At 41.5% G+C, this 15,029-nt stretch overlaps 1 long non-coding RNA gene across 1 annotated transcript; it reads left to right on the top strand.

The window, feature by feature from the left end:
* The first annotated feature begins 13,742 nt into the window (after nt 1-13,742).
* Nucleotides 13,743-14,944, top strand: LOC109201574 (uncharacterized). Its single transcript, XR_003218824.1, has 4 exons — nt 13,743-14,056; nt 14,133-14,243; nt 14,549-14,680; nt 14,887-14,944. It is a non-coding gene; the product is annotated as an uncharacterized LOC109201574 (long non-coding RNA).
* The last annotated feature ends 85 nt before the right edge of the window (nt 14,945-15,029 follow it).

The raw sequence follows: 15,029 nt of genomic DNA, 5'->3' as shown, positions 1-15,029 counted from the left end.
GCGCACAGGAGTGTGTGACTCGAGTCTGTGGCATAAAAATGAAAAAATGTTCCCGCAGTGTTGTATTTGTACCAACAGATGATAACCCAGTAAAAATGAGTCGCCCGATGAGCTATCTGGAAACCACAACACATGACAGTTGTAATATTTGGATGACAAGTTTGAGTGATAAATTGTCAAGGTTCAAAAATATTGAGGGGGAATCTAAAAATAACCACAGATCCAGCCGGGTGGAATTAGACGGCATTTTAATGAATTACACATGTGTGAGTCCGACCGCTGTGCAGATTTCAGCGTCGAACTAAACTTACAATAATTAGACAAAGGCTTTATAGGGTTGGCAGTCTTCCTGTTACCAGGCAGACTCAAACAAAGCATACGTCACTCCAAAACCACAATAACTTTTAACATAGTTTAAAACAGAACATCATCTTCGCGTCGAAGGCAGATGCTTCCTGTCTCCATCCTGCCCAGGCTTATCTTCTGGAACATCAGGTCCACGTTCTGCACAAAATCTCACTCATGCAGGCACAACTTTGCAGTCGCAAGCAAAACATAATTAAACTTTTACCTACTCAAAGGAGTCTATCTAATATGTGTGTGTGCGTGCACGTGCGGGGGCGCGTGCGTGCTGTGTACTGCGTACGTGTCATGACCTTTCTCACTATATGTGTCTGTATGTGTGTCTCGCCCTTAAATGCTCTCACCTCTCACCCGTTGCACTTCTGACCTTTCACCAGAACAGAGGCTCATCCTTACATATAATAACCTAACTGGAACTATATATGTAATCTACTGAATAAATGTTTTAATCAAAAGCCTCTACTAAAAGCTTAATACAGTTTCATATCCTACTCACAGTACTTGCATTCAGAGTCTGCTTTCAGTTTCACTTCTGCAAAAGCCTGCAACTTCAAAAGCCTATAACTTCCTGTCTCATTTTGGAGTTACTCTACGTGGGGCCTTTTCTTTCACCATGCAGTCTGCATACAAACATTTAAGATTATAAATTCAACTCAACAGCTTAAAGTGGTTCTTCTTGGACCTGCAATAAAGACTAATATAATACCAATATATTTGAACATCTGAATGCAATATCAATACCTCTTGTATCAATACTTCTTGTATACATATGCTTGCTATATGATTATGATGCAACAGTAATGACAGTAATAACAAAATAATAAAAATAGAATTAATAAAATAAAATAATAAATGGAAATAGTAAAAATGACAAAAACAACACTTCGTTCCCAACAAAATACAAATGCAGACCTGAGACACCAGAATATGAGGAAATGTCACTGGCTGATTTTGCTGCCTTGTGCCGGTTGGTGAGTGGTCCAAATGAAGGAAAAGATGTGCTTCCTCTTCTAAACCAGCTTGGATTTGTACAAAGGCGAAAGAATGATAAACCAGCTATAATCAGGTATTACCACTGTTCACAGGAAAAAGATCCTGAGCAATATTATGGACGACTGTTGAGACTTTACCTTCCACACAGATCAGAGCAGAAACTGAAACCACAAGGGTTCCAAACCTATCAGTCCTTCTACAACTCAGGTTTTGTACGACTTCCATGTTCAGACCACAGTGAGTCTGTGAAAAGGGTTGTGAAGAGAAATAAAGACAAGTATGAGAAGAACTCTGAGGATATTGAGAGTGCACTGGAAGAGTTTGAACAAAATAGGGATGTTGTGATTGATGAATGGTGTAATCTTGCTCCTGAATCTGAAGTTGTGAGGTTGCAATGTGATGAGAATCTTCCTGAGAGACATTCTGATGATGAGAACGAACAGGAGAATGTCCCTGACTACAGTCGTCAGTCTGATGCTGTAACAGAGATCAGAGCCGTCAGAGAACAACCTGCAGTCGATCCAGCTGTGGTACGTGTAGCTGTTGGAGATTTTTACCAGCTGCCACCAGTGCGACAGTCTAAACCTCTCTGTGTTTATGATCCAGAACAGATTGACCTATGGCAGGAACATTTTCAGATGATCACTCTAACCGAGATCATGCGTCAGAAAGATGATGTGGCCTTTGCAGAGATGCTGAACAGGATTAGAGTCAAAGAAAAGACAGATGTGCTTTCTCAGTGCGACAGAGATTTGTTGTCACAGCCTGTGACTGCACCGGAAGAATGTCCAATCGAGGTCTTACACATCTATGCCACCAACAAGAATGTGGAATCCCACAACACAGATACGCTCAAGAAGCTTCATTCAAACATTATAATCATCAATGCAGACGATTTCCAGAAGGATAAACGTACAGGCAGAATGGCACGAAGAGACAAACCATTTACAGGTGGGAGAAATGATTTACCCGACACTCTGAATGTTGCTGAAGGAGCTCGAGTCATGCTGACCAGAAACTTGGACACACTAAACGGTTTGGTCAATGGTGCTTTTGGTATACTAATAAAGGTGGTGAGATCTGAAAATGATGGACAAATAATTAAACTGGGGCTCACAATGGACAACCGGCAGCCTATGAGACACAACCGCAGTTCTAATGCAGCATCTGATGATCTGGTTTACATTGAGAGAGCAGAGGAGAGTCTGAAGTTTAAAGGAGCGGTACGCAGACAGTTTCCTGTAAAGCTAGCATTTGCCTGCACAATCCACAAAACCCAGGGTCTTACAACACAGACAGCTGTAGTTTCAATGAAGAACATTTTTGAACCAGGTATGGCTTATGTTGCTCTCAGCAGGGTGACGTCTCTCAGTGGACTCTATTTACAGGACTTGGATGAGAAAAAGATTTACGCCAATCCCGAGGTAACTGCAGCGCTCCAAACCATGAGACAAGCCAGTGTTGAGGAAATGATGCCTCTTCTTCAGGTCAGAGAAACAGCCAGCAGACCTGACACTCTTACACTGATCCATCACAATACGGAGGGTTTGCCATCTCACATCAGTGACATCAAGAGTCATCATGAAATGTGCTTAGCAGATGTTTTGTGTCTCACAGAGTCTCACCTCCAAGGCTCCTTTGTTGCAGACAGTCTTCATTTGGACGGCTACACCATGTTCAAATGCAACAGACATGTGTCCTACACAAACTTTCCTCACATGGCCAGCAGAAGTGGTGGTGGAGTTGTTGTGTATTTGAGGAATCATTTTCAGGTTCAGGTAAAACAGTATCTGCATAATGTCACTGATCTTGAGTTCTTAGTGTTAAAGGTTCAGGCTCCATTCCCTGCACTCATTGCGGTTGTGTACAGACCTCCAGACTACAGTTTGACACCATTCATGCAAAACCTGGTAAGTCTTTTAGATTCACTTGAAATAATGGACTGTCACCCAATAATTGTGTGTGGAGATTTTAATGAGAACCAGTTACAGAGTGGAAGAAAACAGATTCTGGAGCAGTTTCAGTCGAGAGGGTATTCACAGCTGATCACTTCTGCCACTACAGACAAGAACACCCTGCTTGACCTCATTTTTGTTTCTCAGCCACAGCAAAGTCTCTATTCAGGTGTCCTGAGGACATATTACAGTTACCACAACCCTGTGTTTTGTGTCCTGTCCTCCAGCCAATCATGAAGCCGTCTGGTGAGTTTTGAAACAATTACAGATCATGTTTGTTACAGTTTGTTTATTGTTTGTAGAGCATGAAAAAGATTTTTCATTGAAAAATCATATTTCTTCATATTGTCTTCCCTACTCTGTCTGTAAGAAGACCCTTTCTTATTGCAATGTTATTAATCATTTCACCAAATCATGGCTGTACTTCATGCAGAGCCGGGAGATCTGCTTTATGTTATCATGCACCTCAGATCTGAAATATGCTGCAAAAAGTATTAAACGGACATAATTTATTTTTTATTCTCATGTTTTAAATGACTAAATCTACTAATGCATTTTTTCATGGATGTTAATTGTCATCTCCTTTTTTGATACTTTTTTCACTCTGACGTATGTATCTCAACAAACGAGAGCTTCCCCTCAAAGGGCTTTCAAATATGAAATAGTAAATAAATAAATCCCAGATAAATGCAGGTATTTATTATGGGTCACATGAATAAATACAGACAATTATATTTTCTTGATTATAGTAAATTTTGTAGAATCAAATGTTTTTGGGATGAATGAGGTTTTGCTTATCATGTTTTACAGGTAAAAAAATGTTAAAAGTTTTAAACTATCTTTAGGCTACCAGAGATGTTTATAATGATACATTATGTAGAGAAAAACATTTTTACAGCTTACAGAATATGTATCAAAACTGATTTAGAAGTACATGGAAAGTTTCTGCATCCATTTTCTGACTTGGCCTTTATCCGGGTGGGTTTGGGTTTGGGTGGATAAAGCCAAGTCAGAATTCTCTGAGAAGCTGGAAAAAGCTGCTAATAAACAAAGACATCAGAAAGCGGGGGCTTTAGGTGTAGCCCCCGCTTTCTGACGCACTAATTAGATTTAGTAACTGACACCCCATACCAGCATTACATAGACACTTGGGGGCTGAGATGGGTTGGTGGGGAGGGTGGGTATTGTTAAAAGCACTTTATGTTTTGTAGATGTATTTTTTCAGACAGGGCACACACAGTTCTGTTTCCTTTGTGGGAAAACCTTCGAACTTCACCATCCTCAGCTGAAACAACAACATCTTAACACCATCTTCATGAACTGCTGAGCCAAACCTCATCCATCAGTGCTGGACTGCACAGATAACTACATGCCACAAGGAGACTGCTGTGTTATGAACTGCCATACCAGTGTGTCTTCAATGGAGAAGATGACACACCCATCACCTGACCTCCTGCCTGATCTGGATACCATCATCATGCTGCCACACTACACACCTCTGAGACCATCAATGATGACTCATACTGAGGAAACTGTATTTCCTGTCAGAGATGCTCAGTGATCCTCAGAGCAGAGAGAGGTATGATTCTTTATCTTTGATTTAAAAAAAAAATGCCAGTGTTTTTAATTCATTTAATTAATTTAAATCCTGTTTATTGCATAAAGAATTACACACTCAAATGATTATACTTCTTGACACCTTTTGAGTTTTAATTCACATTATGGATTACAAATCTATGCTTTTTCTACTCTGTCTCTCTGTGCAGGTATTGCTGTCTTCTGAGTTCTTCAGTGTCCCAACTGAGACATTCAAACCTCATTGCAGAGCTCATGTCTTTCCTCACCATCATGTGAGTGTGAGATTACTCTGGATTCTGGTTATGTGGCCTGCAGCACCTATAAGGTATTTCAACATTGTTCATTTTATAACTTATTTCTAGTTAACACAAATAAAATGTTCCTTTTTCTGTATTTTTTTAGAACAAGCTCGTAATGTGTGCCTGCATTCCAGCTTCTTAGACTCTACGCAAGTGGACAGAGTATCAGTGTTTGGCCACTGTTACAGACACCGACTTCTGTCAACTCACTTCTACTGATCAGGCACCTCACTCCAGGAAGACAGAGGGCTGCAAGCCTGTCATCGTTTCCAGTGTGGCTTTGTATTCTTGGGGTAGCACCAGATTTTTCCCACAAATATTCAAAGGTAACACTTATTATGTGTGCCTATGCCAAGAGGCACACATATTACTATTCCTCGGATTTATTATTATGTGTGCCTATGCCAAGAGGCACACATATTACTATTCCTCGGATTTATTATTATTATTATGTGTGCCTATGCCAAGAGGCACACATATTACTATTCCTCAGATTTATTATTCTTATTATGTGTGCCTATGCCAAGAGGCACACATATTACTATTCGTCGGATTTATTATTATGTGTGCCTATGCCAAGAGGCACACATATTACTATTCCTCGGATTTATTATTATTATTATTATTATTATGTGTGCCTATGACAAGAGGCACACATATTACTATTCGTCGGATTTATTATTATTATTATTATTCTTCAGTTTCCGCCTGAAATTTTGCAGCGAAACTCGCCTCGCAGTTTTGAGACAAGCTTCATATATGTTACCTCATTTTGTGCGGCTGGATCAGGAATGGTGTGCTATGACTTTTGGTGTTATAACTATTATAGTTTTTTAAATATTAATATTTTAGTGAAAATTTTCCCGCGCTTCTCTGCCAAACAGTTTTGAAAATAGGGTTACATATGTTAGATCATTTTGTGCGGCTGGAGCTGGACTAGTATGGTATACACTTTTGGTGTTTATGACTTTTATAGTTTTTGAAATATTTAGATTTTAGTGCAAATTTAGGCCAATTTCCATAGAAACAGACTTTATTTGTGGTGGGTTGGCTCTCTCTAGTGGTATACCGGGAGTAGTACGGCTGAAAATCTGTATGCTTGTTACAAAACTCCATATCCCATAATTCATAGCACCCCTCTGCCGAGTTAAACAATGGCGGACACCACTTCGTTTTATATGTCTTTTATTCATGTTTCTAGGTCACAAAATACACTTTTAAGATATTTTCAGGCGAGAATGTAGGTGTGTAAACTTCAAATATCTGCTCGTTTTATCAAGACATCCCATATTAGCGACAATTCTCTTAAGTGTTGCTGATAGCCGGCTAGCTAGCTAAGCCGCTAGCTTAGCTAGCTAGCGCCCCTTCGTGAAAAACCACCCAGGCTTGGCTGATAGTGAGGTGGCTAAAATTTGTTTAATCGCCTGATCGCTCGGCAAGGGTCTGTGTCTTAGCTGGACTTATTTTTCGTTATATGGGCCGATGATGCTGGTCGATGTGGAAAAAATAACTGAGTTGTTTGGTGGTGGAGCTACAACAGAGGGCAGCTATCCACCGGTGTGTGACAGAAAGACATGCCGCGAACGAGACATACAAGGCGGTGAGGCTACCGCCGATCGTCCGGTGTTTGCTAACGCGGAGGTCAATCGTGGATCAGGGAAAGCGAAGGCAGGAGCGTGAGGTGAACTGAATTTCAGGTAAGAAGTTATGACCTGCACTCTATTTGGGTCAGATATAAACCGAGTTTAGGTGTAGTTTATTTAGCAACAGTTCTCTTACGTGTTGCTGATAGCCGGCTGGCTAGCTAGCTAGCGCCGCTAGCTTAGCTAGCTAGCGCGGCTAGCGACCCTTCGTGAAAAACCACCCAGGCTTGGCTGATAGTGAGGTGGCTAAAATTTGTTTAATCGCCCGATCGCTCGGCAAGGGTCTGTGTCTTAGCTGGACTTATTTTCGTTTATATGGGCCGATGATGCTGGTCGATGTGGAAAAAATAACTGAGTTGTTTGGTGGTGGAGCTACAACAGAGGGCAGCTATCCACCGGTGTGTGACAGAAAGGACATGCCGCGAACGAGACATACAAGGCGGTGAGGCTACCGCCGATCGTCCGGTGTTTGCTAACGCGGAGGTCAATCGTGGATCAGGGAAAGCGAAGGCAGGAGCGTGAGGTGAACTGAATTTCAGGTAAGAAGATATGACCTGCGCTCTGTTTGGGTCAGATATAAACCGAGTTTAGTTGTAGTTTATTTAGCAACAGTTCTCTTACGTGTTGCTGATAGCCGGCTGGCTAGCTAGTTAGCGCCGCTAGCTTAACTAGCTAGCGTGGCTAGCGACCCTTCGTGAAAAACCACCCAGGCTTGGCTGATAGTGAGGTGGCTAAAATTTGTTTAATCGCCCGATCGCTCGGCAAGGGTCTGTGTCTTAGCTGGACTTATTTTTCGTTTATATGGGCCGATGATGCTGGTCGATGTGGAAAAAATAACTGAGTTGTTTGGTGGTGGAGCTACAACAGAGGGCAGCTATCCACCGGTGTGTGACAGAAAGGACATGCCGCGAACGAGACATACAAGGCGGTGAGGCTACCGCCGATCGTCCGGTGTTGCTAACGCGGAGGTCAATCGTGGATCAGGGAAAGCGAAGGCAGGAGCGTGAGGTGAACTGAATTTCAGGTAAGAAGTTATGAACTGCACTCTATTTGGGTCAGATATAAACCGAGTTTAGGTGTAATTTATTTTCGTTGACCTTTTACAATCATACTGCCACGGGAGTTTATATACAGCTGTGTGCGCACTAAGTTACTGACGTTGGACTTTATTTTATTCATTAGGGTTAGTTCATAGAGTTGCCGTGCCGTACAAACGGAATCGTCCCACATTCAGAGAAAACATTATGATTTATTCTGTCGTTACGAAGCCTCCCCTGTCATTCTCTCGCGTGTTGAAACGTCAATCATGAAACTGATCAATGATCGGCTGTTCGCTCTTATTTATCGCGCTAAACAACAGCAGCACGTTTAAGCTTGATCAGCTGTTGTTAGAATTCTTTTGATTTTAACAGCTGATGTTTGCTGGAGCATGAAGATGAAATCAGGAGATGTCCTTACTGAATCATCAGAGCTGAACTGGTGATGGAGAAACAGGTTTACACTTTAGGTGACATGAATGAGTTGAAGGGAAGTTATGAGTTGTTTCTGAGAGACAAAGACCAAGCTCCTTTTTTGTGTAGCTGACAGCTGGTAACTGTGCAGGGGCGTATCTAGCAAAGCTTTACGGGGGGGGGGCAGCTAGGGCATTAACAGAGAAAGGTGGACACAAAGATATACTTTTCTTTCTTACTGTCATATAAAATATTTAGCTTTTATTAAATAGTTATCTGAATCTCACAACCAAAGTTTGTATAATAATACACAAGATTGGCTGTAGACCATTGTTCATAATTCAGAACACTGTGTAAAAATAACAAAAAACAAAAAGTGAATGCATGTGTGAAAAGTGGTCCATAATGTAATGCTTCAAAGCGTGTTCATGCAAACATTGTCGGGTCTGCCGTGGTACAATGGGACTTCTGCTCATGAACCTGTGTGCACAGCGTCTGCAAATCGGCGCTGTACGAAGTAACTTCATCTTTACACAAAACTGTAAGCTGTCATCTGTGAAGCGTGAGCGGTGTTTGTTTTTACCATAGTTCATGGTGGAGAATGGCTGCTCTTCTGAGTTTTGCTCTCTGTAGCCGTATGAATGGCAACTACAGTGATTAGCAGCGGCATAGGCACACATAAAATTTCTTCTGAAATTTTCGCTTTCTAGTTATTATTATTATTCTCCAGTTTCCGCCTGAAATTTTGCAGCGAATCTCGCCCCGCAGTTTTGAGACAAGCTTCATATATGTTACCTCATTTTGTGCGGCTGGATCAGGAATGGTGTGCTATGACTTTTGGTGTTTATGACTGTTATAGTTTTTTAAATATTAATATTTTAGTGAAAATTTTCCCGCGCTCCTCTGCCGAACAGTTTTGACAATAGGGTTACATATGTTAGATCATTTTGTGCGGCTGGAGCTGGACTAGTATGGTATGACTTTTGGTGTTCATGACTTTTATAGTGTTTTAAATATTAATATTTTAGTGCAAATTTAGAAAGATTCTTCTTTTGGCGCCATAGAAACAGACTTCATTTGTGGTGTGTTGGCTCCATCTTTTGGTCCCACTGAAACAAATTTCAGACTTCATTTGTGGTGTGTTGGCTCTCTCTAGTGGTATGTCCGGAGTGGTACGGCCTGTCTACCCTTATTTGGGTAGCAATGACGACACTAAGCAATGACGACACTATCAACGGCACGTCTCTTCGCTCCTCCTCCGCTTTGAAATTGACCGTAAACGTGCTTTTCTGAGACAGCGTCGCTATCTCTTCAGTGGTAACGCGTCTTTCCCCCCCTTCTCCGCTTTGGAATTGAACTTACAGGGATTTTCTGAAGTGTTTACTAAGACACCCGTAAGCTTTTACAAGGTAAGTGTATCTCTCTCCCTCTGGTTTGAAATGTAGGTTTGAAAGAGATTTTTTTGTGTGTGTTTCTGGCTGAGCTCTTTGACTGGATTTCGGCACTGTGCTAAAGCTAGTTAGCGGATATTGAGCATAGCTAAGCCTCTTTGGTCCTCGTTTGACATTGACTTTGAAAGGAATTTTCTATGTTTGGACGCTAATATGTACAAAATGACTGTGGTTAGACGCTAATCGCTAATTAAGCGTATCTGCGTCCCTCTGCGTTTGAAATGCAGGTTTGAAAGATTTTTTCGTGTGTTTCTGGGTGAGCTCTTTCTCTGGATTTCGGCACTGTGCTAAAGCTAGCTAGCGGATATTGAGCATAGCTAAGCCTCTTTGGCCCTCGTTTGACATTGACTTTGAAAGGAATTTTCTATGTTTGGACGCTAATATGTACAAAATGACTGTGGTTAGACACTAATCGGCTAATTTAAGCGTATCTGCGTCCCTCTGCTTTGAAATGTAGGTTTGAAAGAGATTTTTTTGTGTGTTTCTGGGTGAGCTCTTTGACTGGATTTCGGCACTGTGCTAAAGCTAGCTAGCGGATATTGAGCATAGCTAAGCCTCTTTGGCCCTCGTTTGACATTGACTTTGAAAGGAATTTTCTATGTTTGGACGCTAATATGTACAAAATGACTGTGGTTAGACGCTAATCGGCTAATTTAAGCGTATCTGCGTCCCTCTGCTTTGAAATGCAGGTTTGAAAGATTTTTTCGTGTGTTTCTGGGTGAGCTCTTTCTCTGGATTTTCTATGTTTGGACGCTAATATGTACAAAATGACTGTGGTTAGACGCTAATCGGCTAATTTAAGCGTATCTGCGTCCCTCTGCTTTGAAATGCAGGTTTGAAAGAGATTTTTTTGTGTGTGTTTCTGGGTGAGCTCTTTGACTGGATTTCGGCACTGTGCTAAAGCTAGCTAGCTGATATTGAGCATAGCTAAGCCTCTTTGGCCCTCGTTTGACATTGACTTTGAAAGGAATTTTCTATGTTTCGACGCTAATATGTACAAAATGACTGTGGTTAGACGCTAATCGGCTAATTTAAGCGTATCTGCGTCCCTCTGCTTTGAAATGCAGGTTTGAAAGATTTTTTCGTGTGTTTCTGGGTGAGCTCTTTCTCTGGATTTTCTATGTTTGGACGCTAATATGTACAAAATGACTGTGGTTAGACGCTAATCGGCTAATTTAAGCGTATCTGCGTCCCTCTGCTTTGAAATGTAGGTTTGAAAGAGATTTTTTGTGTGTGTTTCTGGGTGAGCTCTTTGACTGGATTTCGGCACTGTGCTAAAGCTAGCTAGCGGATATTGAGCATAGCTAAGCCTCTTTGGCCCTCGTTTGACATTGACTTTGAAAGGAATTTTCTATGTTTGGACGCTAATATGTACAAAATGACTGTGGTTAGACGCTAATCGGCTAATTTAAGCGTATCTGCGTCCCTCTGCTTTGAAATGCAGGTTTGAAAGAGGTCTATTTTTTCGTGCGTTTCTGGGTGAGCTCTTTCTCTGGATTTCGCCACTGTGCTAAAGCTAGCTAGCGGATATTGAGCATAGCTAAGCCTCTTTGGCCCTCGTTTGACATTGACTTTGAAAGGAATTTTCTATGTTGGACGCTAATATGTACAAAATGACTGTGGTTAGACGCTAATCGGCTAATTTAAGCGTATCTGCGTCCCTCTGCTTTGAAATGCAGGTTTGAAAGATTTTTTCGTGTGTTTCTAGGTGAGCTCTTTCTTTGGATTTCGGCACTGTGCTAAAGCTAGCTAGCGGATATTGAGCATAGCTAAGCCTCTTTGGCCCTCGTTTGACATTGACTTTGAAAGGAATTTTCTATGTTTGGACGCTAATATGTACAAAATGACTGTGGTTAGACGCTAATCGGCTAATTTAAGCGTATCTGCGTCCCTCTGCTTTGAAATGCAGGTTTGAAAGAGATTTTTTCGTGCGTTTCTGGGTGAGCTCTTTCTCTGGATTTCGCCACTGTGCTAAAGCTAGCTAGCGGATATTGAGCATAGCTAAGCCTCTTTGGCCCTCGTTTGACATTGACTTTGAAAGGAATTTTCTATGTTTGGACGCTAATATGTACAAAATGACTGTGGTTAGACGCTAATCGGCTAATTTAAGCGTATCTGCGTCCCTCTGCTTTGAAATGCAGGTTTGAAAGATTTTTTCGTGTGTTTCTAGGTGAGCTCTTTCTTTGGATTTCGGCACTGTGCTAAAGCTAGCTAGCGATATTGAGCATAGCTAAGCCTCTTGGCCCTCGTTTGACATTGACTTTGAAAGGAATTTTCTATGTTTGGATGCTAATATGTACAAAATGACTGTGGTTAGACGCTAATCGGCTAATTTAAGCGTATCTGCGTCCCTCTGCTTTGAAATGCAGGTTTGAAAGAGATTTTTTCGTGCGTTTCTGGGTGAGCTCTTTCTCTGGATTTCGGCACTGTGCTAAAGCTAGCTAGCGGATATTGAGCATAGCTAAGCCTCTTTGGCCCTCGTTTGACATTGACTTTGAAAGGAATTCTATGTTTGGACGCTAATATGTACAAAATGACTGTGGTTAGACGCTAATCGGCTAATTTAAGCGTATCTGCGTCCCTCTGCTTTGAAATGCAGGTTTGAAAGAGATTTTTTTGTGTGTGTTTCTGGGTGAGCTCTTTGACTGGATTTCGGCACTGTGCTAAAGCTAGCTAGCGGATATTGAGCATAGCTAAGCCTCTTTGGCCCTCGTTTGACATTGACTTGAAAGGAATTTCTATGTTTGGACGCTAATATGTACAAATGACTGTGGTTAGACGCTAATCGGCTAATTTAAGCGTATCTGCGTCCCTCTGCTTTGAAATGCAGGTTTGAAAGAGATTTTTTCGTGCGTTTCTGGGTGAGCTCTTTCTCTGGATTTCGCCACTGTGCTAAAGCTAGCTAGCGGATATTGAGCATAGCTAAGCCTCTTTGGCCCTCGTTTGACATTGACTTTGAAAGGAATTTTCTATGTTTGGACGCTAATATGTACAAAATGACTGTGGTTAGACGCTAATCGGCTAATTTAAGCGTATCTGCGTCCGTCTGCTTTGAAATGCAGGTTTGAAAGAGATTTTTTTGTGTGTGTTTCTGGGTGAGCTCTTTGACTGGATTTCGGCACTGTGCTAAAGCTAGCTAGCTGATATTGAGCATAGCTAAGCCTCTTTGGCCCTCGTTTGACATTGACTTTGAAAGGAATTTTCTATGTTTGGACGCTAATATGTACAAAATGACTGTGGTTAGACGCTAATCGGCTAATTTAAGCGTATCTGCGTCCCTCTGCTTTGAAATGCAGGTTTGAAAGAGATTTTTTTGTGTGTGTTTCTGGTGAGCTCTTTGACTGGATTTCGGCACTGTGCTAAAGCTAGCTAGCTTTGAAAGGATATTGAGCATAGCTAAGCCTCTTTGGCCCTCGTTTGACATTGACTTTGAAAGGAATTTTCTATGTTTGGACGCTAATATGTACAAAATGACTGTGGTTAGACGCTAATCGGCTAATTTAAGCGTATCTGCGTCCCTCTGCTTTGAAATGCAGGTTTGAAAGATTTTTTCGTGTGTTTCTGGGTGAGCTCTTTCTCTGGATTTCGCCACTGTGCTAAAGCTAGCTAGCGGATATTGAGCATAGCTAAGCCTCTTTGGCCCTCATTTGATATTGACTTTGAAAGGAATTTTCTATGTTTTGACGCTGATATGGTCGGCTGCATCCTTCGGAGGACCCCGGCCTTCGCGGTCTACGTGGGGCCGGTCCTTCGACAGCCTTTGTCGCCTGGCTGTGACGTAATCGGCCTTCAAACGCGGCCTCCGGAGGATGCAGCCGACGTTTTGGGACACAGCTTTCGACTGTATTCCAGCGGTATCGTTTGTAATTAAAACTTTTAACAGGCGACTGTCGCGTCCGAATCAATAGCTTCGTTGTACCCACGTTTCACACCTCTTTTTCTGTCTTCATAAGGCGTTAACTACAGCATCTTTAATACCTCAACTTTGCTTCAGCCAAGGTAAGTGTCCCCCTTATATTTTCTGTGTGTGTTCAGGTGATATCTAGAAAATAGAACTGTTGTTTGTAATTAAAACTCTTAATATTAGATGGTACAGTGTTTTTACTCTCTTCCAAACAGTAAAGTTCCTCTTTGTCTCTCAGTAGGAAATCTAAACCAGACAGTACAAGGCTACATTTCAGTGTTACAAGCCAATCAGTTTGCTAATTGTTCTGTGAGATTTGTTTGCAAAGTTTAAGGTGTTAAAGCAGGAGCTGGCATTCTGTCAGAGCCTCAGCAACAAGACCGCCTCCCAGCAACGAGACTGCCTGTCAGCCTTGCAAGGTACCCAATTTTCCAATTACTCTATAACAAAACTGTTGTGGACAACAAGACTGTCTCCTAGGTTTGTTCTTGTAAGATTTGTTTGAAAAGTTTGAGGTGGTAACTGTGAGCTGTGAACATCCGGGTTTGCTTGCTGCTGGCATTCGACCAGCGTCTCAGCAACAACACTGCCTCCCAGCTTTGCAAGGTAATTACTTTCCCAATTACTGTACACCAAAATGGACTAACTGTCGTGGTCAACAAATCTGCCTCCCAACTTTCAAGGTAATCACTTTCCCAATTACAATATACAAACTGTTATGGAACTTTACTTAACAAAGCCTTAAGACCGGGTAGTGACACTATCAATATGTCTATTTAAAGAAAAGAGATTTTTTTTTTTTTTTTTTGTTCTTGTAGTCATCTTGTCTATCAATGTATCAGAGGGTTAAAATAACAAATTGCTTGAAATGCCAATAATTAATATCTGTTTTTATGCTGACATTCTACCAGATGCCGAGAAAAAATAAAAGATCCCAGGCACAAAAGAAGCGCTGGAAACCACTTGACTTGGTCGATCCTGCTGTCCCAATGCTCACTGGCCACAACCAAGATGAGGCAGTCAGTCGTTTTCCATCTGACCAGGTAATGAGGATATGGTAGTGATCACAGACAGTCGAACAGTTTTCGAAACACATTTGAGACAATTAAGAACACTTACCCATACAGTTTAGGATTTTTTTGTTATAATGTCACACACGTGGCATAACAGTGCATGGTATGCAGAACATTTAAATGAAATGAATGTGTCAGGTCACTTAATGTCTTCTATACCCTTTTTCCTGGGTTAGCAGACGGCACCAGCCAGGTTATCTTTGGAAACACAGGATAGACCCACCTCCTATGTTCCCCAGGTCCCAAGGTAAATATCAAAAAATATTCCTTTATTAAGAAATTACAAGGTATGCCCACTGTAGAATTATAGGGATTATTT

The sequence above is a fragment of the Oreochromis niloticus genome, unplaced genomic scaffold (assembly GCF_001858045.2).
Source record: "Oreochromis niloticus isolate F11D_XX unplaced genomic scaffold, O_niloticus_UMD_NMBU tig00008834_pilon, whole genome shotgun sequence".
NCBI lineage: Eukaryota > Metazoa > Chordata > Actinopteri > Cichliformes > Cichlidae > Oreochromis > Oreochromis niloticus.
Note: the sequence above shows the minus strand (reverse complement) of the source record. Positions and strands in the feature narration are given on the sequence as shown.